The sequence below is a fragment of the Abrus precatorius genome, unplaced genomic scaffold, assembly GCF_003935025.1.
Source record: "Abrus precatorius isolate BTA unplaced genomic scaffold, Abrus_2018 Scaffold7, whole genome shotgun sequence".
Taxonomy (NCBI): domain Eukaryota; kingdom Viridiplantae; phylum Streptophyta; class Magnoliopsida; order Fabales; family Fabaceae; genus Abrus; species Abrus precatorius.
In genome coordinates this window covers 19,132,032-19,148,049 of record NW_020874417.1, presented here as the reverse complement: position 1 = coordinate 19,148,049, position 16,018 = coordinate 19,132,032, and the positions used below count along the sequence as shown (strand labels likewise).

At 36.6% G+C, this 16,018-nt stretch overlaps 2 non-coding genes across 2 annotated transcripts; both read left to right on the top strand.

Annotated features, from left to right (window-relative positions):
* Nucleotides 1-11,928: 11,928 nt before the first annotated feature.
* LOC113873910 lies at nt 11,929-12,035 on the top strand. Its single transcript, XR_003505976.1, has one exon. It is a non-coding gene; the product is annotated as a small nucleolar RNA R71 (small nucleolar RNA).
* Nucleotides 12,036-15,649: 3,614 nt separating this feature from the next.
* On the top strand, nt 15,650-15,754 carry LOC113873947. The gene has a single exon (XR_003506012.1). It is a non-coding gene; the product is annotated as a small nucleolar RNA R71 (small nucleolar RNA).
* The last annotated feature ends 264 nt before the right edge of the window (nt 15,755-16,018 follow it).

The window sequence follows — 16,018 nt, the reverse complement described above, 5'->3', positions numbered from 1 at the left end:
TCCCTCCCTTCTTAGGAACAACTTAGACTGGACTCACCCATTGGCTATCAGAAATTGGCTAAATGATCCCTACATCTAGCATCTTCATAACCTCTTTCTTGACTACTTCTTTCATGGTTGGGTTCAACCTTCTTTGTGGCTGCACAATTGGCTTAAATTTCTCTTCAACTAGAATTCTATGTTTACAAAAAGAAGGATTTATACCTTTCAGATCTGAAATACTCCAACCAATTACAGATTTGTGCTTTCTCAGAATTTTCAGCAGCTTTTCCTCTTCTTCCTCCTTGAGATCTGTTGTTAGCAATCTACACTAGCAAGTGCACTAGGATTGCAGCAAGTGATGAGTAAATTTAAGATCCAAATATCGTCTCCACAGGGAATTTAGATTCAAGTATCACTTCATAGAATTATAACCATTTAAGCTTTTTCGAAATTGTAAGGAGAGTGGTAACATGTAATAACAGCAAACTAGAACAATTAAAAGTAAAATGAACTTGCAGAAAATAGAATAATGAACACACAGTTATGTGATAACAGAGGAAGAAACCATAGCTAGGGAATTGCTTCACCAAAACTCCAATGTTTAATCAATAAAGTTCTGAATTAACAAGCAATTGGAAAGAATGACAATAAGTTTCACATTGTATTATTCAGAGGTTAATTCCTTAACTCAGTGAACCTAACATTCAACTAAACCATTCTAATTCCTTAGATCTGATTCAATTCAATGTTGCTTTAAGTGTAAGAAACCAAAAGATTGCAAGATCAAAAGTCCTTATCCCTAAGAAAACTATAATCTCGGTGATTGGTTTAGATCTGAAGAACAAATTCAATTTCCATTGGCAATAGTTCCTCTGAATTTAGTTAATCAAATTTCCCTTCAATTTCCACGTGAAGTTCAGAATCAATCACTCAATCTATTCCAAACCTTGAAATTAAGATCCAAATCAATTCAACATGTTCGTTTCAGATCTACAATCCCTAACTATGAACGAATTACACAACCATGGCAGCAGAGAAAAGAAAAGAAAGAGAAGAAGAGAAGAAGAAACTCAGAAACACCATGGAAGCTTGCTCCACTCCAATTCCTCTCGTGAAGCTCCAAGATTCGAATCCCCACTTCTCTCTCTTACTTCCTCTAACAAGAAGCTAACTAAAAAAAACTGAAAATGAACAGAATCCCCTTTTTCTGGATCGTTTCTGGTATTTATAAAATTTCCCAGATTTTCACGTTATCACTTTTATGAGAAATAGTAGTTACGCAGAGAGTTTTTGGTTGTGCGTTAACACTTTTCCCAAAAATAGTGGCCACGCGCATTTTCCTGATATTGAGAGCTCTCCAGAACTATCACTCTTGATGATAAAAGTGACAACGCAGAGCCAAGGTAGTTGCGCGTTATCACTATTGTTGATAAAAGTGACTACGCGCAACTCGCCAAGTTGAAGACTCTCTGGAACGATCACTTTTGATGACAATAGTGGTTACGCAGAGCTTTCCTGATATTTTGCCTCTCTGAAACTATCACTTTTAATGATAAAAGTGGTAACGCCCAGGCATCACTTCTTCTTTGAGCTCTGAAGTGATCACTTTCACTGACAATAGTGATCACGCCCAGTCTGCAATTTCTTATTCTTGTGTTTTTGGAGTCCAGACTTGCTTCTTTCCTCTTCCTTGTCATCAACCTCCATGGATATGATCCTTGCTCAATTTATTCCTTCAAAAACAAGATTCAAAACTTAATTCCTAAGCAAAAATTTCACAATTGCTAAAATAACTACATATGTAAACAAACTTCAATTCCTTCTCTTTTTCTGAGTTTTCCTGCTTTCTTTATATATTTTTCTTATCATTTGTGTTCGAATTATGCTAAAATATCAGTCAAAATATGGATTCATCACTACCCCAAACTTGAATTTTTGCTTGTCCTCAAGCAAATCAAATTAAACCAAGGGTAATTCTTCCACTTCTCAAAAACCAATTCACAAACTGCTTTTCTCAAATTTTTCAATTTCCAATTCTGTGTTTTCTGTAAAATTTTCAATCAAGATGTTCATCCAATTACTCATCGTTGCAATCACAATGCATTCATCAAATTTTAAGCAAGAATTGCTATCTAAGTTCATATATATCAGCCAAGTTCATGTGAGAAACATTAAAATCATGATCACTTCTCATTGGATAGTGTTTCCCTCATTTCTCAGCAGTGTTAAGGTACTGTTTTCTTTCTTTAATCATCAATTCAGCTACACTCTCCCATATGCTTGCCCAATTTCTCCATCTCCTCTGCTTAGTACAGCCAATCACACATCAAGAGGACTTTTTACAGTTTATAACAGGGCTTAGGTTAAGGTAGATACTGAACAGAATAAGAACAAGTTGCAATTTCAAAAGATCAGAGGCATTTTGAGTGAATGACTTTAAAACTAGTCTGGTTTAGCATTAATTCACATTAAATCCCTCAATTATGTAGCAAACAAATTGTTTTTGTGCAGCAGAATTTTCATTTTCCCTTTTTCTTTTCTTACTTCCATTTACTCTTTCCTTTTCCTCGAATTTCTTTTCCTTTTTCTCTGCAACAGTTTACTGCATAATTTTTCATTTTTCTGCAGCACTTTTGTTCTTTCTTTTTCACTTTTTGAACTCAAACTTAGATAGCTTGCTATTCCCCTACCCCAAACTTAAAAATTTGCTTGTCCTCAAGCAACCTAAATGGATGCTACCCCAAACTTAGTTTTAAAACTCATTCTTGATTAAACTCACAATGCCTTTGATAAATTTGAATGGTAAAATTGGTTTTTCAGCAAGGCTTGTAATGAAGTTAACTCAAGAAAAGGGAATATTAAGCTCAAATGGGTAAACTAGGGCAATTAATCATAAGGGAAGGCATTTTATGCTATCTAGGTATATCAAACATGGCCTCTATCATGTGTGTGAGAACTGTAACATGCATATTCAATTAAGAACAAGAGCAAGTTCTAGAGAATGCAGTAAAATCTGATTAATCACACAAGAAAAAGAAATAGGCAGCGCAAGTCTCACTAGGTATTTATAAGTGATCATGTGGATTAATGAAAACACAATGCACTTTTCAGAAGTATATGCACCTAGTGGCAACTGCCTCATTTTTTAAAATACAAGTGTGATCTCATTTTGAGAATGGGAAAAACAACTTAAAAAGAAATTCACACAAAATTCACAGCCAGCAGTTTATTATCTATTCCAGTATTTAGTGTTTTTCAAAAACAATTCAGTGTAATGTGAGGCTACACATGAATAAGAGGTAGAGAATGAAACCCCCCTTTCATGGTAGCTTGTGCAAGAGTCACCATCCAATGTGTGTGAGAGTTGTGTGTGCGATATTCTCTGCACAAAAACACCAGAATTCCATCAACTCGTAGCAAGAGAAAGGTAATTAGTTAAAAACTAATATAATTGCAAAATAGGTAAGTGAAAATTAAACCAAATTGTACCAATTAGTGATTACAACCCAAAAAGTTTAAAACTACAGAAATTTACAAAATCCTAATAACAGAAAATAAATTCCTAAGCTAATCTTCTGCTGCATCTTCTTCCTCTGAACTTTCCTTATCAGAACCTTCTTCTTCTTCTTCTTCTTCCACTACTTCTTCAAATGGTGGCTGAGGAAAGTGGGTTCTGTATATTGTCATATTCTTGAAAACAGAAGAACAAAGGCACTGGGCATTCTCTGCCAAGTCTGGAGTATGATACATTTCTTCTTTTGTCATTCCCAATTTCTGACCAATATTCAGCATAATACATTCCATTAACATGACTCCAGCTTTGAGGCTATTGTGCAGCTCAGTCTGCCTTTCAGCAAGTTGATTCTGCCCTTCAGCTAGCTGCTTCAAAGTGTCCTTCATCATCATTGGTTTCTCTTTCTTGAATTGTGAAGGAATTGGGGCTGCAGAGGTGCAGGATACAGTTGCATAAATCTCTTTGATCAGAGCTGTAGAAATAGATGGTGCAGCTCTGATTTTCTCTTGATAATCACCAAACTCTACTCCTGCGTCTTCACAAAGTAATGTAATTACTGAAGGGAAGGCTAATGAATCCTTTTTTGTCTTCAGTATTCCCAAGATACATTCACTTATTACTTCTCCCACATCTATGTAGATGTCGGATACTATGGCAAAAAGCAGAGCAGCCCTCTTCACAGCTAGTGTGGAGCTATGTTTGACAGGCATGAAAGAATTTAAGATAAACATGCTCCATACTTTGGCAAAGGGCAGAAGATTCTTGGTGACAATATGCTTTGGTTTCTTAGATTGGTTAAGCTCCCATGTGGTGCCTGGTTTCCCAATCCTTTCCAGAATTTGCACAAAATCAATATCTGGACTTTCCTTAAATGTTTTGAAGTCCAGCTGTGCAACATGTTGTGCAGAATTAATTTCCAGCACCCTGTTGATATTTGCTGGTGAGAAGTCAATTCTCATGCCCTTGACCATGGAGCTGAACTTCGGGGTTCCTTTCCCTTTAAACCTCATGGCATTGGCATAGAATTCCTGAGTTATTTCCCTCCAACCCAGGCCAGCTGTTGCACAGAAGAATTCCCAGCCTCTGTTCTAGATTTCCTCCTTGAATTCAGGGTAATTGTTCCCAGCTATTTGGAATGCTCTGTCAGGAACAATTTTTCTTCTTAGAATATTGGCTCTGAAAAAGTTTTCATGAGCCAAACTTCTGAATCTCAGATCATGTGTGGCTGGAGGTGAGGATCCTGAGGGTGCAGTTGTTCTTGGTGGGGGTGATGGTGTAGGTGCAGGCGATCTTGTTGAAGGTGGTGAAGAAGGTGAAAGTTTAGATGTAGGTGCAGATGATCTTGTCTGAGGTGAAGGAGAAGGTGAGGGTTCAGAGATCTGAATATGTGAAGAGCTTGAGACACCATCAGTTCTGGCCCTCTTTGATGCTGCAGCTTGGAGATTTCGGCTGGATCTTCTTGTTAGGGTTGTGGAAGATGCAGCTCACTTCTTCTTAGGAGTGGTAGAAGATGCAGCTTGCTTCTTCTTAGAAGGACCTACAGGTGTGTTGAATGAAGTCCTAACCATTTTGGAATTTTCTGCAAGAAAGGAGTAATTGTCAGTTTAAAATTTTAGAATCAAAGAATAATCCTATACTGCAAACAATTCAATCAAGCATTTTGCAGAAATTTAAATTTTCTAATACTTCTCATCATGCAATATGCTAATAATATCATTCACATTCAAATACCAACACCCAATTGCACAACTTAGTCAAAACATGCAAAATCTAACAGTAGAATTTCAGAGTGCACACTCTTATCAAATATCAGGGTAACGCAGAAAGATAATTACATGCCTTGACCAAATTTCCAAACAAATTTTGTGCTGTCAGCAAAAATTCTCAAGTTGTATTCATTTTGCAATGAAGTATGCATTTCAGATATTCCCAATTTAATGTCTAACTCAATTTCAGCACAACTATGTATTCTAATTTTCAATTCCACAATTCTATTGCTATCAGTTCAGATTCTGCAGAAATGTGGTTCATATAATGCAATGTGATTTCAACCTTTCCATTAAACTAACATACATGACAGAGAACAACTATTTTAGAGTATTATTCATTCTATTTTTAACCAATTAGCTTCAGAGTGTGATGAATTTAAATCTGCTATCAAAACATATATTATACAGATGCACAGAATAAATGCTCAACATTGATCCATCACATTCAGAGAAATTTAGATACTCCTAAGGTGAAAATTCAGGATGTGTTCACTATCATTAAAAATTAGGGTGGCACAGAGCAATATTTTCAAGTTTCAACCAATTTTCAAACATAATTTACAACCCAATCATTCTCAGCAAAAAGTTATTCTATCAAAGTAATGCAGAATTACTTGTCCTGGTATTTTCCTAACATTCGATTGCATTACATGCAGTGTATGGTTCCAATTAATCTCATTCAACAGTCTTAGCTCAAACAACTTTTCACTGAATTCTTTTTAGGTCATCCCAATTTTTTGCAGAACTTTTATTCAAATATGTACAATGCAGATTCAAATGCTCAATAAATGACAGGGAAGACTTCTTCAGTGTATTGTTCCTACAGTGCCTCAGTACCCTATTCTACATTTTTCCAAGTTTTTAAACGCAGAAAACCCTAGCTATAGTTACAGAGGGATGAGAGTAAGTGTACCTTGCAGGAAGATGTAGTATTGAATGAGAAATGCTGGTTGATTCTAGGTCGACGCACACAGAGAGTGAGATTTGAAGAGAAAACTTAGACAGAGATGAAGTTTCAAGCATGAAAAGTGTGTGTGCGTGCTCAGGTTAGGGATTATATATGGTTACGCTGGGCACGTGACAATTTTTTAAAAGAAATGAACGTTGTAAAATTAATTGTTCCCAGCGTAATCACTATTATTCGAAAGAGTGAATGTTCCAGAGAGTGAATTTTCAGAGTGAGGCGCGCGTTATCACTATTGCTGAGTAAAGTGATAATGCGCAGCAAAGTGATAACTTTTTTTTTTAATAAAAGTACTAATGCAGAGATATTAGAAGTTTACTTACCTGTGCGTTGTCACTCTTGACAGAAAAAGGAAGCGTTCCAGAGAGCTCATTTTCCCATCTGTCTCTGCGTGATCACTTTTATCAGTAAAAGTGATTGTTCCAGCAGAAAGCCTCAAAATGCATTCTCTGCGTAGCTTCTTTTCTGCAATAAAGTGACTCCTCTCATTAATCAAATACCTCTAAAACCTCAATTAATTCAATTTTCACTCTTTAATCCATCAAATACACACTCTCCACATTGAATCTTAATTCAAGTATCTCAATTATGCCTCAGAAAATCAGATTCAACAGAATATTCACATACATTATGCAGAAACTTCCAGAAATTGATAAAATCAGATTATGCAAAATCTTAAACTCTTAACTACACATTCACCTCATCAATTCTCAGATTAAGCAAGCAAATGTACCTCAGAAACTCAGATTCAGCAATATTTGTGTGGAATTTTTGCAGAATATTAGAAATTTACAGAACAATAGTATGCAAAATTCTAAAAACACTATAGAAAGCTTAAACTGGGTTAGAAATGTGAGTTGCCTGTCACAAAGCGCTTCTTTAATGTCACTAGCTTGACATTAGTTGTTCCTCACTCAAGAGGAACCAATTTCAAGCATGATATGTTTCTTGCAAACTCTTCTCCATGATAGATCTTCAATCTTTGGCCATTGACCTTGAATTCTCTCCTTGTTTTCTGATCTTCTATAAGAATTGCTCCAAAGGGAGAGGTCTCCTTAATTAAAAATGGTCTAGACCATCTAGATTTCAATTTCCCTGGAAACAATTTTAATCTCGAATTGAATAGCAGCACTTGCTGGCTAGGTTTGAAATCTTTTTGCAGAATGAACTTGTCATGGATTCTCTTGGTTCTTTCTTTGTACAACTTTGCATTCTCATATGCTTGCTGTCTGAATTCCTCCAATTCATGCAACTGCAAAACTCTCTTCCTTCCAGCACTTGACAGATAGAAATTAAGCCATTTTGTAGTCCAATATGCTCTATGTTCCAGCTCTAGAGGTAGGTGACAGGCCTTTCCAAATACTAACTGATATGGAGACATACCAATTGGAGTTTTAAAAGCAGTTCTGTATGCCCACAGTGAATCATCCAGCCTCTTTGACCAATCCTTCCTTGAGCTGTTCACTACTTTCTCCAGAATTTGCTTGATTTCTCTATTTGAAACCTCCACTTGTCCACTTGTTTGTGGATGGTATGGAGTAGCAACTTTATGCTTCACACCATATTTCATTAATACAGCTTCAAGATACTTGTTGCAGAAGTGAGTACCTCAATCACTTATTAGCACTCTAGGCACACCAAATCTTGAAAAAATGTTCTTTCTTATAAAAGAAATCACTACCTTTGCATCATTTGATCTGGTGGGAATTGCTTCTACCCATTTAGACACATAATCCACTGCCACTAGAATATATTCATGTGAAAATGATGGGGGAAATGGTCCCATGAAATCAATCCTCCATACATCAAATAGTTCTACTTCTAAGATGTTGGTTAATGGCAGCTCATGTCTTCTTGAGATATTTCCAGTTCTTTGACATTTGTCACAGTTTTCTACATACCTCTTGGCATCTTTGAAGAGTGTAGGCCAAAAGAAACCTGCTTGCAAAACTTTTGCAGCAGTCCTTGAACTTGCATGGTGACCTCCATATTCTGAATTGTGACAATGCCATAACATCTCAGCTTGCTCACTTTGTGGAATGCATCTTCTAAGTAACTCATCTATTCCAATTTTGAACAGGTATGGGTCTTCCCACACATAGAATTTGCTGTCATGTAAGAACTTCTTCTTTTGCTGCCAAGTAAACCTCTTTGGAATAAATTGAGTGGCTTTAAAATTTGCAATGTCAGCAAACCAAGGCATGTTATCCACTGCGAACAGCTTTTCATTTGGAAATTCTTCATTTATTTCCAATGATTCAGTGGGTGAACTCTCCAAAGGTAATCTGGATAGGTGGTCAGCAACACTGTTTTCTTTCCCTTTCTTATCTTTGATCTCTAGCTCAAATTCTTGGAGGAGTAGAATCCATCTTAATAATCTGGGCTTTGCATCCTGTTTTGTCAAAAGATATTTAAGAGCAGCATGATCAGTGTATACAATTACTTTTGAACCCATTAAATATGATCTGAACTTATCAAAAGCATATACAACAACTAAAAGTTATTTTTCTGTTGTTGTGTAATTCACTTGTGCAAGATTTAACACTTTGCTTGAATAATAGATAGCATGTAATTTCCTATCTTTCCTCTGTCCTAACACAGCACCTACTGCACTATCAGTTGCATCACACATGAGTTCAAAAGGTAGTTTCCAATCTGGTATTGCAAGAATAGGTGCAGAAATCAATTTCTCTTTTAAAACAGAAAATGCATGCAAACAATTATCATCAAATATGAAATCTGCATTCTTAATAAGTAAATTACTCAAGGGTTTAGCAATCTTGGAAAAATCTTTTATGAATCTTCTATAAAAACCAGCATGTCCTAAAAAACTTCTAACTCCCTTAACATTGATAAGTGGAGGCAATTTACTAATGACTTCTATCTTAGCTTGGTCCACCTCCATTCCTTTCTCTGAAATTTTGTGACCAAGGACAATGCCTTCTTGTACCATGAAATGGCACTTCTCCCAATTTAACACAAGGTTAGTGTCTTGACATCTCTGCAAAACGGTGGATAGATTAGCTAAACAATCATCAAAAGAATCACCAAAAATAGAGAAATCATCCATGAATACCTCTATGCTGTTTTCTACCAAATCAGAAAAAATAGACAGCATGCATCTTTGGAAAGTGGCAGGGGCATTACACAAACCAAATGACATTCTCCTATATGCAAAGACTCCAAATGGACATGTAAATGCAGTTTTCTCTTGATCTAAAGGATCCACAGCTATTTGATTATATCCTGAATACCCATCAAGAAAATAATAAAATGAATGTCCAGTAAGTCTTTCTAGCATTTGATCTGCAAATGGTAATGGGAAATGGTCTTTTCTGATTGCATCATTTAATTTCCTATAGTCTATGCACATTCTCCATCCAGTCACAGTCCTAGTAGGGACAAGTTCATTCTTTTCATTAGGTACAACTGTCATACAACCTTTCTTTGGAACAACTTGGACTGGACTTACCCAATTGCTGTCAGAAATAGGGTATATTATTCCTGCATCTAACAGCTTCATGACCTCTTTTTTAACTACCTCTTTCATGGCTAGGTTTAACCTCCTTTGTGGCTGCACAACAGGCTTAAAATTCTCTTCAAATAAAATTCTGTGCTTACAAAATGAAGGATTTATACCTTTCAGATCTGCAATACTCCATCCAATTGCAGATTTGTGTTTTCTCAAAATTCTCAGCAGTTTTTCCTCTTGTTCTTCCTTAAGTTCATTATTGATGATGACTGGATTTTCATGTTTCTCATCCAGAAATGCATACCGCAGGTGGGAAGGAAGTTGTTTCAGCTCTAGCTTTTGCTTTTCCTCTTCTTTATCATCCTTTTCTAGCTTCTCCTTTATTGAATTTTCTGCAGATTTTTGAATTGGCAGAGCTTCTAGTTGCTGCTGCACTTTCATAATGTATTCTTCATGCAGAAGTTCAGATTTGTTATTCCCTGCAGATATTATTTCTTCTAACACAGCAAGTTCATCAATTTCATTAATATGGCGTTGTGTAATAAAAGCATCCAGTATATCTACCTTCATACATGTACTATCTTCAATTGGATATTTTAAAGCTTCAAACACATTAAACACTACCTTTTCATCTTGAACTTGAAGCATAAGTTCACCTTTCTGCACATCTATTAAGGCTCTCCCAGTTGCAAGAAATGGTCTCCCTAGGATCAAGGGAATGTTAGAATCCACCTCCATGTCCAGAATTACAAAATCTGCAGGAAAAATGAACTTGTCTCCCTAGCTGCAGTGTAATGTTGGTGGGCTTCACTTCCTCTATGCCAAGTTTCTGCAGAACAGCCAATGGCATCAAATTTATGCTTGCTCCCAAGTCATACAATGCTCTTCCCACAGTGCAGTTTCCTATTTCACAAGGAATGCTAAATGATCCAGGATCTTTCAGTTTTTGAGGAAGCTTTCTTTTAGGAATGGCACTGCACTCCTCTGTCAAAGGTACTGTTTTATCATGCTCTCGCTTTCTTTTTCTGGAAAGTAGTTCTTTCATAAACTTTGCATATGAAGGCATTACTCCAAAGCTTCTGCAAAAGGAATATTAATTTGTAATTTCTTAAAGACATTCATAAACCTTTCAAATTGTTCCTCTTGTTTAGGATTTTGGACTCTTTGAGGATAGGGTAGCCTCTTGTATTTTTCTGGATCTATTGGCTTACAAGCTTCCTCAAAGAGTTGCTTTTTGGTTTTCCTTTCAGAATTCATAGGAACATCTACTTTTTCTTCTGAATGGTCTTTCTTCAATAGCTTAAAATTTCCTTGTTGCAGATCTTGTTCAATTTTTCTCTCTGCTTCATCATTCACTTTCTTTTCTGCTGGTTTAGGGCTTGCAACTACAGCTCCACTCCTTGTAGTTATGGCTTGACATTGCTCTTTAGGATTGATTACTGTATTGCTTGGAAATCTTCCTTCATCCCTGCTGGATAGTTGTTCAGCTAATTGTCCGATCTGTGTCGCTAGTTTCTTCATGGAAGCTTCTTGGTTTTTGAAACTTGTTTGAGTCACCTTCATGAATTGCAGCATAGTCTCTTCCATCTCAGTCAACCTCTCATTCGTAGGCTTGGAAAATTTCTGATTTCCTTGAGGTTGAGTGGATGAATTCTTCTGAAAATAAGGCTGTTGTGTTGCTGGACCTGCATTAGAAAAAGGCAAATTTGAGTTAGAATTCTTTGCAGCAGAATATTGATTATTCCAATTAGAATACTGCTGAGTTCTATTATTCAAAAATTGAAATCCTGGAGGATATGATGGCTGTTGTCTCTGAAAATTATTCATATAATTCACTTGCTCTTGTGTTTCACTTGTGGGTGCCTCACATGCACCATTTGTATGGTTTCCTCCACAAAAATCACAACTCAGCTGACTGGTAGGCATACTCCCTATTTGCAGGTTGCTGATTTGTTGTGTTAAGGCAGCTAATTGTTCTGAAAACATTTGATTTTGTAGTTGATTCTGTGCAAGAAAAGTTTCCAGAACGTTAGCTTCATGACCAAAATTTCTTCCTTGATTTCTTGAGTTTGAATTCTGATATATTGAAGATGCCATCATCTCAATAATTCTCTGAGCTTCTTCCAAGGATTTTGTATTTGATGAACCTCCAGCAGCAGCATCAACCATTGTTCTTGTTACTGCATTCATCCCATTATAAAAAGTCTCCAATTGCATCCAATTTGGAATACAATGATGTGGACACCTTCTAAGCAATTCTTTGTATCTTTCCCAGGCTTCATACAATGATTCTCCTTCTTGCTGCACAAAGGATGTAATTTCTCCTCTCAACTTAGCAGCTTTGGATGGAGGGAAGTACTTAGTTAAAAACTTATTCACAAGTTCTGTCCAGGTTGTGATGCTTCCTTGTGGTTGAGATTGTAACCAACATTTTGCTCTATCTCTCAAGGAAAAAGGAAAAAGTCTTAATCTGATAGCTTCTTCACTAACTCCATTCATTCTTATGGTGTCACATAGCTGCAGAAAATTTGAAATATGCAAGTTAGGATCATAAGAATTTCCTCCAGAAAACTGATCCTGTTGGACTAAATGTAGTAGGGCAGGTTTAATCTCAAAATGGTTGGCTTGAATAGTTGGCCTAATTATAGAAGAGTTAAAACCTTGCATGTTAGGAATAGCATAGTCCCCTAATGTTCTAATTTTATTCTGCTCTGCCATTTCTATTGCTGGATTTGGTTGTCTCAAGGGTGTAGATGTTCTTTTCACTCTAGGATTACTCTGAAATTCTGGAGAATGGACAGCTTCTAATTCACTATCACTCCCTATGGCTTTTTCTGCTCTAGACTCTTTTCTCAATCTTCTCAAAGTTATGTCTATGTCAAGATCAAAGACCAAAATTGATTTATTCTTGTTTTTACCACACATATACAAATCAGTTTGAAGCAAAATTAGACTACAATTGATATTCAGAAATGTACAACAGAATTCATGCAAAATCTATTAGTAAAAGCATATAGAAACTTAAATCTAGCAGTTGCAGAATTGTAAAATCATGTAAAAATATGCAGAATGGCAATTACAAATATGAAGAACAATGAAAACTGAAATTATGCAGATAAACAATGATGTAAAAACTCTATGCAGCAGACAGAAATATTATGTAGAATACTACACAAGGTGCAGTAATATTATGCAGAAAGCAATTTGAAAGCAAAGCAACAAAATAAATGCTCAATCTAGTTACTTTTCTACTACTAATGATATTGAAATTCAAAATTCCCCAGCAACGGCGCCAAAAACTTGTTGTTAGTAATCTACACTAGCAAGTGCACTAGGATTGCAGCACGTGATGAGTAAATTTAAGATCCAAATATCGTCTCCACAGGGAATTTAGGTTTCAAATACCACTTCATAGAATTATAACCATTTAAGCTTTTTTGAAATTGTAAGGAGAGTAGTAACATGTAATAACAGCAAACTAGAACAATTGAAAGTAAAATGAACTTGCAGAATACAGAACAATGAACACACAGTTATGTGATAACAGAGGAAGAAACCATAGCTAGGGAATTGCTTCACCAAAACTCCAATGTTTAATCAATAAAGTTCTGAATTAACAAGCAATTGGAAAGAATGACAATCAGTTTCACATTGTATTATTCAGAGGTTAATTCCTTAACTCAGTGAACCTAACATTCAATTAAACCATTCTAATTCCTTAGATCTGATTCAATTCAATATTGCTTTAAGTGTAAGAAACCAAAAGATTGCAAGATCAAAGCTCCTTATCCCTAAGAAAACTATAATCTCGGTGATTGGTTCAGATCTGAAAAACAAATTCAATTTCCATTGACAAGAGTTCCTCTAAAATTAGTTAATCAAATTTCCATTTAATTTCCACGTGAAGTTCAGAATCAATCACTTAATCTATTCCAAACCTTGAAATCCAGATCTAAATCAATTCAACATGTTCGTTTCAGATCTACAATCCTTAACTATGAACGAATTACACAGCCATGGCAGCAGAGAAAAGAAAAGAAAGAGAAGAAGAAACTCAGAAACGCCATGGAAGCTTGCTCCACTCCAATTCCTCTTCGTGAAGCTCCAAGATTCGAATCCCTACTCCTTTCTCTCACTTCCTCTAACAAGAAGCTAACTAAAAAACCTGAAAATGAACCGAATCCCCTATTTCCGGATCGTTTCTGGTATTTATAAAATTTTCCAGATTTTCACGTCATCACTTTTATGAGAAATAGCAGTTACGCAGAGAGTTTTTGGTTGCGCGTTAACACTTTTCCCAGAAATAGTGGCCATGCGCATTTTCCTGATATTGAGGGCTTTCTGGAACTATCACTCTTGATGATAAAAGTGACAACGCAGAGCCAAGGTAGTTGCGTGTTATCACTATTGTTGATAAAAGTGACTACGCGCAACTCGCCAAGTTGAAGACTCTCTGGAACGATCACTTTTGATGACAATAGTTGTTACGCAGAGCTTTCCTGATATTTTGCCTCTCTGGAACTATCACTTTTAATGATAAAAGTGGTTACGTAGAGCTTTCCTTCTTCTTTGAGCTCTGAAGTGATCACTTTCACTGATAATAGTGATCACGCCCAGTCTGCAATTTCTTATTCTTGAGTTTTTGGAGTCCAGACTTGCTTCTTTCCTCTTCCTTGTCATCAAACCTCCATGGATATGATCCTTGCTCAATTTATTCCTTCAAAAACAAGATTAAAAACTTAATTCCTAAGCAAATATTTCACAATTGCTAAAATAACTACAAATTTAAACAAACTTCAATTCCTTCTCTTTTTCTAAGTTTTTCTGCTTTCTTTATATATTTTTCTTATCAAATGTGTTAGAATTATGCTAAAATATTAGTCAAAATATGGATTCATCAGTGGGCATAGGTGCAGGCTGCTCTTGGCTCTTAACCTCTCCTCCTTCATCTTCCGCAGATAGAATGCAACTAGGATCCTTCTCCTAGGCATTTCTGGCTCTTGCATCACCTTACCAGATCTAAAGGTAATGGCACTCACATTATTTGGGTTTGTTACAGTTTGTGCAGGGAGATTGCCAGAACCTTGAGATTGAAGTTGACTCAGGGATGAAGCAAGTTGACCCATTTGATTCTCCAAGGTTTTAATACTTTCTTGAGTCTATTGTTGGAAAGCCTGACTCTGTTGCTGGAAATTGAGATTATTCATAGTGAGTTGCTTCACAAGGTCTTCCAAGGATGACTCACTCTTTTGAGGTGCAGGAGCTAGTGAAGAAGATGCTTGATGGTGCTGTTGAGATGAAGATGATGGATGGTGATGTTGCTGGGCTGAATATGGCTTGCTTTGTCCAGCTTGATGCGGTTGGAAATGGTTGTTGGTTGGTTGGCTAGAGCCTTGATGCTGTGCATTTCCTCCCCACCTTAAGTTAGGATGGTTCCTCCAACCGGGAGTATATCTATTAGAAGATAAATCCCAACTTTGTTGTTGTTGCGGCTGCTAAAAAGGAAATTTATTGGCATAAATATTAGCAGCATAAGCTTGAGGATTACCTTCTGAAGATTCAGTTTCTTACAATGTGGGGCAACTATCAGTGAAGTGATCCATAGATGAACAAATCCCACAAAGCATGGCTGGAATGGATGGAGGTGGAGGTGTATATGCAGCAGAATTCTTTTGGATGGATGCCAATTGTTTTACCATAGAAGCCAACTCATCTAGCTTATGCTCCAGCTTATGTGAATCTGAAGTTTGAATTTCATTAACACTCTTGGACATGATGGAGTTTTACCTTGTAGCAAACTGTTGAGAGTTAGCTGCCATATTCTCAATGAGGTTTCTAGCAGTAGTGGGAGTCTTGTCAACTAGGGCTCCTCCGCTAGCTGCTCGATCATGCTCCTATCCATTGGATGTAAGCCCTCATAGAAGTATTGGATTAGGAGCTGGTCACTTATCTGATGATGGGGGCAGCTAGCACAAAGTCTCTTGAAATGCTCCTAATATTCATACAAACTTTCCCTCTCCAGCTGCCTAATACCACATATTTCCTTTCTTATTGAGGCAGCCCTTGAGGCAGGGAAAAATTTTTCCAGGAACAATCTCTTGAGGGTGTCCCAACTTGTAATAGAGCTAGGTGGAAGATAATACAGCCAATCTTTAGCCAAATCCATAAGAGAGAACGGAAAAGCCTTCAATTTCACATACTCTTCAGGCACACCTTGTGGTCTCATTGTAGCGCAAACAATATGAAATTCCTTGAGGTGTTTATGTGGATCTTCACCTGCAAGACCATGAAATTTAGGCAAAAGATGGATTAGGCCA